Raw genomic sequence first — 13,701 nt, 5'->3', positions numbered from 1 at the left:
GGGACAGTCAGCACACACACGGGGACTCTTTGAGGATGTTACTCCTTAATTATTGTGTAAGAAGACGACAGATTGATCCATTTGTATGCTATTTTATAGCATGAAAGACTTCTTTTCTTTCATTCAGTTTGTACATGAAATATAAAATAAAGAAGTTTTAACCCTCAAACTACTGATGTTATCCTCTAAAAACTGTTAGTGATGCAATTAATGTCATCGAGAGGAACGAAACGGACAATTGGATGATTAGGAAAGTGATCTATAAATAGCATTGTGTAAAAAAAAAGACATAAAAACTTAAACTTAAAAAGCTTTTTCTTGGTGTTTTCATCATTTAAAATAACTCACAGGTGACTTGAGTCTGTTTCATGGTCAAACAATGATGAATGTGATAAAAACAACATTTGATCAAATGTTATTTTACAACTTTTACTGCAAAAAAGCAAAAAGCAAAAACAAGGAGATCAAAATATACTGACAATCATAATTTTGAGATAATTTCAGGAACCTCAGAAGATAATGTTTCTGTATGTTGGTGTAATCTGCAGTTTGTTCTCAATGAAGTGAAGTGTCACGGCCCGCAGGTGAAGCAGGACGACACCCTGAGGTGCTCTGAGCTGCAGGATGTGTTCGGTGAACAACATCTGCCCTCTGCTGGACAACTTTTAACTGGAGAGGATTTTGACGCTGACTGTAACAGCACCACTGACCTTTTGTCATGTTTATCTCCTCATAGTGGCAATAAAGTCTCTCTCTCCAATACACATGAACGTGTTCATAATCAATCAGTTATAGCTCTGATTAAAACATGAAGAGAAGAAGAAGCAGCAGCTCAATGAGTATCCTGGCTGCATTAACATTTTAAGCAGACAGAATTTGAGAGAATAAATTGAGATACATTTCAAAAGATTCCAAACAAAATAAACTGTCAAGAATTGTAATCTTTTAGTTTATTTAATGTTTTTTTTTAAAAAAGCTTGTTGAGCTCTTTTCTAGTCTTCTGACTCCTTAAAGCTCTTTTGCACTGCAGGTCACACCTACACATTCACACTCTGATGGTAGAGGCTGCTGTGTAGTGAGACCATCAGTATTAAGCAAAGTCCCTTGAGCTTTCACAGAACTCGGTAAATCAGCATTTTCTTTTGATGGAAGGCCCTCCAGTAAACGCTAAAGATCTGAGTTCTTCCCTCTCTTCCAGAGTTTAGGAATTAGAATTTTAGCCACTTTGTTTCAAATTGTTTTTAATGGAGCACAGTGGGTTTTTTTTTCACTGATTCTGAGTGTGTGTTGTGTTTTTGCTTGTAATCTGGAAATTGGAAATGAGGGAAACCTCAGTGTCCTGTCGCGAATAAATAAAGGTTTGAAATGAAATGCACTAATCCCATTCATACACATTCACACGCCGCTGATGAAGCAGCGGGAGCAACTTGGGGTTAAGTGTCTTTCCCAAGGACACATTGGACATGCTGCTGCAGGAGCTGGGGACTGAACCCCCAACTTTCCGGATGAGGGATGATTGACTCTACCAACTGAGCCACAGCCGCCCAAACACTTAGATTTTTTGTCAACCCAGTGTTTCCTTTTCATTCAAACTTCAGAATATATACCTCAATACGGGGAATTTTCCTGAACATTTCCTTATATTGCGTACATCTCAACCTACAGAAAGAAGATCCCCCTCGTGTTTTTTGAAAATTGTGGAAATCAGTTTGTGGTGGTCTGTGCATGCCTTTGTTTATCTGATAACTGTTATTATAGCGTCATAAATTATATATCAATATGTACACATGCACACACACATAGACATATACCTGCAGAAATTCCCCCTCTAAAGTCAGAGGAAAATAAATATGTATATGTATGAATAGAAATATATGCAAACAATACATTATCCCCCTCCTATTTCCCATCCTTCCGAAGTGCTAGTACACTACCTGAGCACTGTCGTGGTGAACTTAAGAAAGGCCCCACCAGCTCAGGAGCGCTCACTGTGGGCAGCCCCCTCACTCTGATCCTGTTTGTGCATGTGTGTGTAGCATGTCTCAACAACAGAGTGTAAAAACTGAATTTCCCGTTGTGGTTTAAAAACTACTTCTTCTTCTGCATTAAATCAGATATCTTGTGCCATGCTAACGTGTAATGAGACGCTGACGATGACTTGCTTATAACAGTGTGGAGTTCAGGAGTACAATAAAACCAGTCCATCAGTCCATGTTGTCACAGAAGCCCAGCTACAACCCCCCTCTATACGAGCAATAAAACCCAGCAGCCAGCCATCATTTACATTGTGTGAGGCAGCAAAGATACACACTATAAATAACGTCCCTGCTCTGAGTGCCCATTGTCAGCTTCACTGCAGACACACACACACACACACACACACACACACACACACACACACACACACACACACACACACACACACACACACACACACACACACACACACACACACACACACACACACACACACACACACACACACACAGCAGCACATCAAGGCTCAGCAGCCCTCCTCTGAAGCAATGTTTACCATTCACTTACACACACTGTACACGCTGTTTACATCATTTCACATGTAATCCAAACACTCAGCAGCCGATAGGAAGCGGCTGCCAAATGCGTCCAGATTCATCAAACCCGCAGCACCGCAGAGTTTCCGTTTCTTCGGCCCTGTTCACACATGCGCTCCTCGACAGTTCTAGAAAAGCAGGGTACATCCCAGTTCCCTTCAACTGAATCCATGCATTTTACACTTGACTCCTTCACTTGTGTTTTACTGCTCAGTCAGTGTGCGCTGCGTTCCATCAGTGCCACGGTTTTGCTCTGGCCGACGCTGCACGCCCAGCCCCACTGGGTCTGTCTCTTGAGCATGAGCGTGGCCATGAGCAGCTGTACACACTGGATGAAAGGATTGCAGGAGAACTTTCAAGATCATGTGAGTGACCGTGAGGCTGTATGTTATTGTTTTATTTTGAAATGCTCCGTGCGTTCCCGTGTCTGTCTTCCTGTCTGGAACTATCTGCTCTGAGCTTGATGCGTGTTGCAGGGGGGAGGTTGTTGAAATTTGACTCAACGCGTATTTGAAACGGGGCAGATTGGCGTGGCGCTGCTGGCCTGCTCTTGAGACGGACCGCAGCGCGTGCTGTGGAAACACGAGCATGGACTATAGTGGGAGCAGCGGCGCACGGTGTAAGTGGAAATCAGCAGTTAGTCCTTCCCGGTAGAGATGCATGGAGTGCCGCAAGGAAACGAAGCAAAAGAGAAAAGAAATGAGGAAATGTGTTTTAAGAGACACGGGACTTGATTTCCTTACATGAAGCTACGTTCGTTTGAAATGACGGCTTCAGCTGTTCACAGCTTTCAGTCAGCTGAAAAGATGAACCACAATAACAATGGCCGACCCATGACTGCCCGTCGACATTGGGGTCCCTTGGAGTAGTACCTCCTCGTCCGTCCACACAAACAAACATTTCTGTTGTCTTTACACCTATAGGCTGGATAAGAGAAACTAAAAGGCGATTAGCCATTTTTGCATTTTTCCAGCTCACCTCTCTGTAGAAAGAAGAGAACGTGCACATGCCTGTTGCTTCATCACAAAGCCACATTGCCAACTCCTCACATGGCATGTATAATATTTAGAGATTTTGTGGATATGTGTGCACGACGGTTGTTATCAAAACATTTTGGACTGAATCATGAACTATTTTGAAAAATGCCAATGAAAAAATGACCAGTCTTCAGTGGAACGTTCTTGTGTAAACGTGGAACTACTGCTGGTTCAAGGGATTGAGGAGGAAGGAAACCATGTTCAAGAGAAGTGAGTTGCACGGAGATCTTTGGTATTAGACGACTTGAGAACGACAACGGACTCAGCAGACTTTCTGGATCAGAAATTTTATATCACAGGGCTAACTGAAATCTTTCATGTGACATTGACTTCCAACTTGAATACTTTTTAATTTGTGCTCATCAACAAACTTGCAGGAGACGAGGGTGAAATGTAAAAAGTAGACATGACTTCAGGGTAAACTTTGTTTACAGTGATCAAGTACATCACCATCCTTCTCCGGTTGACACTGATGATGAATCTTGTCTGGGATGCTGTCCTCTGATTGGTCCCGGCTGATGAAAGCCCCTGCCACCCTTGTATTCCTCCTCAACCCCACCGCGTCTGTAAAATGCTGTCGCGGGGTAAAAACCGAAACTGTATCCCCGTAACCGAAACATATTGGAGAGTAAAGTGAAAACTCCTGCAATTTGTTGCGCCGGAGAGTTGCATCACTTCTTGGATCGCGGCGGCTTGTCACTCTGGAAACAGCATGATTAGATTAGAGAGCAGCACAGCCAACACTTCAAACTGAGAGATCCTCAGGGAAAACCCCCCCAACCCCATCCCCTCCCCCCTCCAGCAAATTCAAATGAGGTTTCATCACGTCTTTACACAAAATTGCTGCTAGCAAGGAAATGAGGAAAACGTCATGACATTATAATATTATGTTTCTGTATCAAAGTGGAAGTAATTATTAAGTTACAACATGATCTACCAATCAAAACTCTTTACAAGGCTACATGAGACACCAGGGTCCCTGTAACGAGGGGGAATCCACACAGAGTACACCACAAGCATCCCCAAAGAAAGAAATACAACATCTCTGTGACACAGCTTCACATGTCGTACACATGCTGTATATATAACAGACAGATGAATTCCATCAAGCTGCACACGGTGACTTTGGATCCTGTTCATTCCGGTCTTCACTTTAAATATGGATTGCTTTACATTTAATCAATTTGTACCAAGATTTGCTTCGCACATGTTTCACATTTATGACACATATGGCCTCAAAGAAAGAAAGAAAAAAACACACAACTATTGAAATTAAAAAACAACTAAAGATCTGAATAAGCAGACTTTGCTCACTTTCTTCCATTTAAAAATACAGAACGTTCAAAATATTAACTTTTATCCAATAATAAACACTTTAATAACAAACAGGCCTATGTCAGCCATTGTAATGTTAGCTTAGCTTAAAGGTAGGTACGAGCAATTTGATATGGCTTCTTTATTCTATCTTCGTAATTGTGTCTATTCTTTTACATCTGGTAAATTTTAAATCCTGAAAATATAAAGTTAGCTTTTAGCTGTTCCAGTTAGCAATCTTCCCTTAGATGACAGAAAGGGGACATATTATGAAAAATCCACACAGTGTTGTTGAACATATATTTGGGTAACCTGAGTGTCTACTGACCCACAAAATGTGAAATAAACCCATCCAGTCCTTTGTTTGTGGTCTGCATAAGTCTTACAACACAGAGAAAAAAATGCTCTGTTTCAAATGTGCTCTCCTTGTGATGTCACAGTGGGAAAAAATATATACCCTCCCCTCCCTTGGTATCTCCTGCCATGGACTCCTAGACTAGAACAAAACTCTTGCACAGCTCCAACATTTTTATTCCCACTAGCGAAGGAGTGATGTCTACCAGTAAAACTCACGGGGGGCTCATTGCATTTAAAGAGACACACACACCAAAACGGAGCGTTCTGAGAGAGCTGGTTTATACAGGGTCACAAACCTCCTCTGCTGCTTGATTCATGTTATATTTTGACCAAAGCACAGCACAGATGTTTAATTTAGACCACAGAAGACTGTTTGAAAAGCTGGAGAATATGTCCTCTTTAATGAATTTTAGCTAAATTTAAACACCTTCTCTCCTGGTTCCCAAACAATCTGATGGATGGTTATTCTTGATAGACATCGGAGAAAATGATGCATTAAACAGAGTGACATAAATGTGTTTCATGTACGTGGGTTAACACTTGATTTGGAGTTATGACTCTGAGAAAGAAAACTATTCTTCTCCCAGATATTCTTCCCCTCCGAGCCTCTCTTTCAAACCTTGTGTATCCCCCCTGAGAAAGCTGCTGGCTCTCTCTTTTGGATTTGTCCTTGGAATGTCAATATCAATTACAGACCTTCTCAGGATTTAAGTGATGGTCAGAATGTCGTTCTGAATGATGAGTTAAATGATCGAGGAGCTCGGTGAATGTTTCTATCCTCAGCTCATCCTGTAACATGAGTCCTTTATATGAAACCTTTTTTTTTTGTGTCATAAAACTCTTTGCTGGTGCAGTGACTCAGAATAGCCAAGGGCGTCAATTAAGTTTTATCCCATCTAATCTTATTTGTTGTTCAGGGCCCTTGTTAGTTTGAGCTGAGCTCAAACAGCAGGACGTGATTAGAGCTGAGAAAACTCAACACAGAGAGGCCGGAGCTCCATCTCTCTCGTTCCCTCTCTCCTTCTAATCATTCCTTTTGTTTTCCTCCGTAAGTGCATGTAATGCTCTTCACCTTGTGACAATATACTTGATGCATTTTAGCACTTGCCTTTGGGTCAGAGCCAGGAGACTATAAAGGAATGTGTAATTTTATGAGCGTATGAAACCACAGAGGGTGGTTGTTCATAGAAACCAACACACTGTTGACTCACACTGGAACTATTTGTGGTTGGAGCTGCTTTTGATTTGGACAAATTTAGGCCTGCGTGCAGGTGTGTCAGTGTGCATGCACACACACACACACACACACTCACGCACACACACACCATGCTGCACACACCAGGCCTCTATGACTTCAGCATGCCTCTAACTGCTGCTGGTGGAGAGGAGCTTTTTTATTGCTTCAGAACTATTTCACATTGTTCTCTGCAGTACAGAGAGCAGTTTTTTGTGTCAGGAATCTGTATGAAACGATGGTTCACAGCAACATGTTTGACAGCTTTTGGCAGAATCACCGTGACTTCGCTATACATTGTTTTTCCTGTTCGTGATAGATTCCCAACAGGGGTGTACTGGGAAATAAATTCAGCCTGGACTCGTCCACGGGGACCAGCGTGGGGGTCAGTAGTGTTTACGACAAGATCAAGCCGTACATATACGACAGTCAGTTACAAAATTGTTCAGCATAACGTTACATCTCCTCTGTGGCGTTCTTTTTATTGCCTCATGAGACCCTCCTCTTCCTGTTGGACAGAGATACTCTCATAGTGTCCTGCTGTGATTTGCATGTGTGAACAAACAAGTCAGGAAGGATTCAGGGGCAGTCTACCTGAAACATTATAGTCGTTTTCAGGAGTGCATGTGTGGAATAGATCTTGTCATGTGGGGGTTGGGGGTGAGGCCGAGGTTTTATTAATGAGGCTGGTTCTTGTGGCGTGAGGTGTTGGGTCTGATGGACAGCAGCCCCTTCCTCGAGGGGAGGGTCTCTTAACAGTCTGTGTGCGGTGTAGAGAGGGGTCACAATCTTACCTGCACACCTCAGGGTCCTGGAGGGATGGCAATAGTGATGGCACCCTCTCTGCAGAGCTGATGATACACTTCAGCCTTAAATGGAGTCTCTATGATTTACAAGCAACTGTTAGATTCTCCTACAAAGTCGAGTAAAGAACAAAAACTCTATTTGTGCTGACCCATCAGAGCTCAAATTAAAACGATGACCTACCAGACAACTCGATAAAATAGTTTAAAATATGGCCTTGGTTTGGAGAATCTGACTACAGGTTCTACTACGGAGCTTTGCTGCAGACAGGGTCATTAGAAGCTCATACTTTGGCCACTGTAAATGGTCCAAAATGAACAAAAAATTGAAGTTTAAGTTCATTTTAAAAATACATTTTCATCGCTTTCCTTTGATGCAAGATGGGCGGTTCATTTTTTTTACAACGGTTTTCACTTTGGGCGGGAGGATTTACCTTTGACTGTCATTCTGTTGTGCCTTGGATGAGTTCTTTTTGTAACCTCACCTGTAAGTAGTTGCATGGCAGCAACACAGACTCAGCTCTTGTGTAGTCAGGGGAGTTGGCTTGGGGAACGCGGCCCCCCAGTGTATTTTCATTTTTTACTTTAACAGTTATCCAATCTGTTATCAAAAAAAAAACAGACTCTATGACTGATACTGAAGAGGGACCTCGAAAAGTTTGGCTTCCCCTTTGATGAGCCATTGTTGAGGAACGTGTTTTTGGAGGGATTCTTTTGAGGGATGACCCCCAGACCCCAAATCAGACCACCCTTCTAGTCCCACCCTTGAAATGTTCTTCATTCTGTTTATTCTGCTTATCTATCAGATTTAATTCTCAGGACATCGTTTTTCACTTTCCATTGCTTGTTCATCACTTGTGATCTTGGTGCAATGCTCAGTGTAAACCTGAACCCTGCAAACGCACGCACGCACGCACGCACGCACGCACGCACGCACGCACGCACGCACGCACGCACACACACACACACACACACACACACACCAGAGTGTAATAGCCTCACATAAAGCTCTGTAATCCCTGTGAGTAATACTTTAAGATGAACATGATGGAATGAATCACTGTGTGGACAGTTTGTGTGAAAGTATTTTTTGCACAGAGGCAGAATAATAAATGAACGGTGTTTGGCGAGAGCAGGGATTGTAAATCAAAGCTCCGGGATGCACTGTGTCTTGTTACCAGAGCAAAAGATGAAAGTATGGATTTCAGTGATACATCAAATCGAGCCAGAAGCCTGTCTTCAATCTTCAATTGCCCACCTCCATCCAGAGCGGGGGGGTTCTGCACCGCCTGTCTGTGCCTATAGCATGGAAGAAGCTGGGCGTAAAATTTACCAAAGAGAAGATCTGGCTTTGATGGAGAACGTGTACTACCTGTGTATCACAGTCATATTTCCAGTGCAGTAATGAGATCCACATGGAGAGAGGACTGCAGCCTGTAGTAGTCCAGCCTCAGTCAGGATACCCAACATGCTTAGGACACAGGAGACGTTCATTACACTTAGTGTGGGGTGGGATGGGGGGGTTAAAGAAGAACAACTCAATGAAACACGCGACACACGCTTTAGACAATGCGCTTTACTTCATCAAAAAAGGCCCCTTTATCTAAACCATGAATTTAACCTCACTCTGAGGGAAGTTTACACTAGCTCATTCGGCAGCTAATGAATGAGCCACTAGTGTTACAGTAATTGTTGATAAATTAGCGTTTGCTCGCCTCTCGTTCCTCTCCAGCACCACCAAATATGTTCCCACTTAAATATGGTCACGTTTCGTTTTAGAAAACCAACATGGCAGCGGCAAAATGCTGAACTCACGGCCTCATTAAGCCAAGACACCAATGGTGTCACAATGGGTATATCCATCGTTGATATTAACCCACACTAAACATACTGTGTCAGCTCTCAAAAACTGGCTTCAATAAGTTCATTTAAAAGTGATTGAACACACCAGTAACACTGCAGTGATCATTTCACATCACTCATACAATGCTACCTTCAATAAACTACTTTTAATCATGAAAAAGGATGACATTTACTGAGCTCTTTCTGCATGCATAAACATGCTGTAATATCCTGTCATTTCATATTAAACCAAAACCGCCCCGGTCCTGAGTCCAGACTGGATCATCGACTGTGACAGGATGATCCCGCTCCTCCATGTGTAACCCATTACAGCTTCCACATGGCTTTAGGCCGATTTTGATGATCAGAATGAAAACAAAGATGGCAGAACTCCTTGACACAGGTCTTTAAGAAGTGATGTTCTACATTTGAAACCAAGAGTTAGAAAGTATGAGATGGGAAGTCTTTGCTGAATCTCCATACAAAAAAGTGTAATGCTTTTTTGAATGTGATGCCATTTTTTGAAGGTTGAAAATCTGATTTCAGGATGTGTTTCTGTCATGCTGCTTTTATTCACTATTTTAAATCTAACCTACAATACAATAAGAAAACGCCTTAACCCACATAACCATGAGTCAATTTTAAGGCCCTGACACACCACCCAGAAGGCAAAGAACTAGTGGAGACAAAGTCTGCCTGTGGGGTCGCCTCTCGTCGCCTCTTGTCTTGGCCAAAAAGTTGTACTTGAACACGACGCAGAGATTAACAGGCGACGGCCAACCACCACGTACGTTCTGTGCATGCGTGAGAAGAAATACCTTTCCATGCCAGCAGGTGGCGGTAGTCTGTAATCGTCATTCCAAAAAGGGGGAAACCGGAAGAGGACGAGGACAGAGAAGAATGGGGATTTATAAACCGTTGTTATGATATGAGAAGACCATTTTCACACCGCTGTCACTCACCACTTGTAATATAGATACTTCTAATGGAGAATCATGTCTGATAAAAAGTTACCAGCGCACTGATTCGCTTAGCTGAACAGCCAATCAGAGTGACTCCTCTTAACCAACCGTGCCGACTGAGGGTGATTCAACATGACGATTCAGCCGAGAAAAAGGCAGACAGGGGCCGACTGGTAGCGACATAGCTGGTCATATTGAAAAACTACGGCATCGATCACTCACCGTCCGTCTAACTAGGACCGATGGCCGAGGTCTTACCCGAGACACAGAGCGCCTGAGAGACAGTTATTCACTGACAGGTTTGCATTGATCCAAGTTGTCAATAGAGGGTATGCACTGTAAAGAGTCTACTACTGGTCACCGGGCTGTACAGAGCAGATTTATGCAGCAGGTTGCCAGATCATCAAGTCAGTTATCCCCCATATTAATATTCTTCACTGTTCCTCTAACAGAGCCAACTTATGCAGAAAACACACAAGAACAAAGAATATTCATTCTTCATCACCACATACTGTACACACTTAAAAACACACACACACACACACACACACACACACACACACACACACACACACACTTTTATTGTAGTTCTGTACAGTGGATGATCGCCCTGGCCTCCATATTTTATCTTGCTCTTCCATAAAATGTGTTACGGACCATAACTTTTTCTTAGGCCAAGTCTTGTAAAAGTTATATTATTTTGACATGGGAAAAGCAGTGCAGAACTCAAGAGGTCTAACACATGATTCATATTTTCTTCTCCTTCTTGTTTAAAAAAAAAAAAGAAAAAGAAAAGAGAAAACTCAGATGCTTCTATTTCTGGTGGGAAAAGAGAAACATGGAAATATTTTTCACTGTCCGGTCCTGTCCAGCTCATTTTGTGAGGAATGTGTGTCACACCCTTTACTACTGTTCTCTGGACAGAGGGCCGCGCTCTTGAGCAACAGGTTATTCATCGTTCAGCGTGTGTCAGATCGTTGGATCCCATTCAGCTGCGGCTCTGAGGGCAAAGTGTTTCTGTGAGAGTGAGAAGACGGATTCCTGAGTGAACTCACAGCAGCAGTTTCGGGTTAAAGCTTCCTCGATACAACATGTGCGCCGTTTCTTACAACAAAAGATATCTATGCTTAATCTGACTTTTAAATCCTAATGAATATAAAACGAATGATTGGTATTTTGATTTGTAGACTCACGGGGAAAATGGGTTAACTGTGGAGCAAGGAAAGTTTTTGCACAGCGTGACAGACAAAGTCAAAGTGTGTCATGATTTGCACATTCATTGGATTATTTTGGTCACTTTGGCTCGAATCTTTGCTGACACTTTGTCCCAAAATCCTCCAGCAATAAAAAACCTCCCAGCCTCTGCACATCACATCAGAGTTGGTGAAAAAGTAAAGGAAACATTTTAAAAGTTGTCTCCTCTTGTAAACACACCAGTGATGAGTCGCTCCCAAACAAGCCGGCTCAATGCGTCGGCTCTTTTCTGTGAATTATGAGAGCCGACTACCGTTCGAGAGCTGGTTTATTTTCTCTCTCTTTTATGTTGTGTTTTGCGACCTTTGACCAGCTGTGGTCCAAACTTCTGAGGGAGCAGCCTGAGGAGGCAGGTTGGCTCCAGATCTCCTGAATAAAGAGATGCTGGGACACTGTTTCTTGAGCGGCAACATGCTGCTGATTAACTAAACTAAAGCCAGCAAAACTCTCAGGAGATGACACATCAGAAGATCATAAAAATGTGACCAAAGAAAACAACAACCCTCAAACCCACAAGAGGTGGTTGTGAAATGTAGTGATTAAGGTAAACCGAGCCTTCAAACAACATGTCAAGTGCTGTGTTGAATGTACTTAACACGGGCAAAAAGCCTCTTTACAGAATGCTGTAAGGATCTGGAGTGTATCAAAACCATATTTCAGAGAGGAGTCGTTAATCTGTGAGTCCTTCTCAGTGGATCCACATGTTTCCTGTTCTGTTTGACACTGAAGCTGCAGATTCTTGCTCGTCTCTGGTAACAATGAAACCATGACTTATGTCAACGGAGATTTTGTGGAAAGGTGCAAAGGGGAAAACCAAAAGACTCCCTCAGGCCAATGTGCACAAGTCAAATGTGAAGCCATATTTGACATCTGATAATTGTTTGTCTTGTTCAAAGTGAGTGATGTTTTTTTAAATAATTACCTAAAGCACAAAAGCCTCCTTCAAAAAAGGGTTATAGTCCCTGTCCAAGTCAATCCAAGAACTCATCGGCTTTCATCTCACAATAGAATATGCTTCTGAAAACAATGGACGTCTCTGCTGTTAGTGTACAACGATAAGTGTAAAATTACCTCCAGCCAAGCCTCCCTTTTCTGTACACTGCACCGCTTACAACGAGTCGAATTAAAAACTTGAGAAGTAACAGTGTGTTCAGATTAAAAAGTGAAGTAAAAATCTCTCCTCCAGAAATATCTGTAAAATAAACGCTGTAATTTCTTGGTTCGTTGCATCCCCCTCCCCTTTCATCTGTTAGCGGTGACCATTGGATTCCATGGGATCCGTGTGCCCAGCGTTCAGTCTCCGCCGTGGTTTTGCCTCTTAGGCACGTGCCGTATCCTGATTGGTTCATCTCTGGAGCAAAAGTGAAGAGAGAGCATCCCTAAACAGCTGGACTCGCAGGTTCACAAGATCAACTTTTAGGGTAAAGTCACTGAAAATTGAATCATTTTAGTCGCACACATGCCCCATATCCCCGTCGACACGAGATTGACTCGCAAACAACAGGTTACTTTGTCTTTCCGAGCTCATTTCCATACTCATTTGGCGCCTGTTTTGACGCCATATTGTGCTAAGTGAGGGGATAAATGATCAGCAGGTGAAGCTTAGTTCAGCCAGGATACAGGTGACCTCTCTGACCTGAGTCGGTTATGCAATGGTCCAGCTCTATGTGCCGATTCTTTTATGTAAATGATGGGAGCCTGCTGATTTGAAGTTTGTATGATAACGATCTCGGTTTGATAAAAAAAAAAAACATGGTCAAAATGGTTCAGAATAAAGAGGCGTTTGGAAGCCGGCTCTTGGTACTGAGCTGATCCAGATTTCTATCACTAATGCAGAGACACTGAGCTGGTTCATCCTCTGAAATCTTCACTCAACCAGCTGTTTCAGTTCAGACATACTGCTGGTTACCTCCATCATCATCATCATCATCGCCAAACTGAACAACAACCTCCTCCCCGCGATGACTCCGGGTTGTCTCACAGCACGGTTACATCTGTCTGACTGCTTCTGTCACTTTTCATTTCAGCACGGAGAGCATGCTCTGCTCCTCTGGGCTGCAGCTCCTGTGTGAGCCAGGTGTCTAAGCTAACGTTCGATTCCAACGGGCAATTTCCTACATTATTGTAATCAATGAGCTAATAATTCACATGGGCATAGAGGGTTGGTTCCTCCTCTGAATAACTTTAATCACTGACAGCAGCTCAATTTAGTACAATTAGACAAATTGTCCTAAGCTGAGGCAGATGGGGATAGGCTCGGATGACAGAGGCCGCTTCCTAACTGAAGGGATGGAACACTTTAGGACTTTTTTATGAGGCAGATTG

This window comes from Labrus bergylta, chromosome 18 (assembly GCF_963930695.1).
Source record: "Labrus bergylta chromosome 18, fLabBer1.1, whole genome shotgun sequence".
Classification (NCBI taxonomy): Eukaryota; Metazoa; Chordata; class Actinopteri; order Labriformes; family Labridae; genus Labrus; species Labrus bergylta.
Note: the sequence above shows the minus strand (reverse complement) of the source record.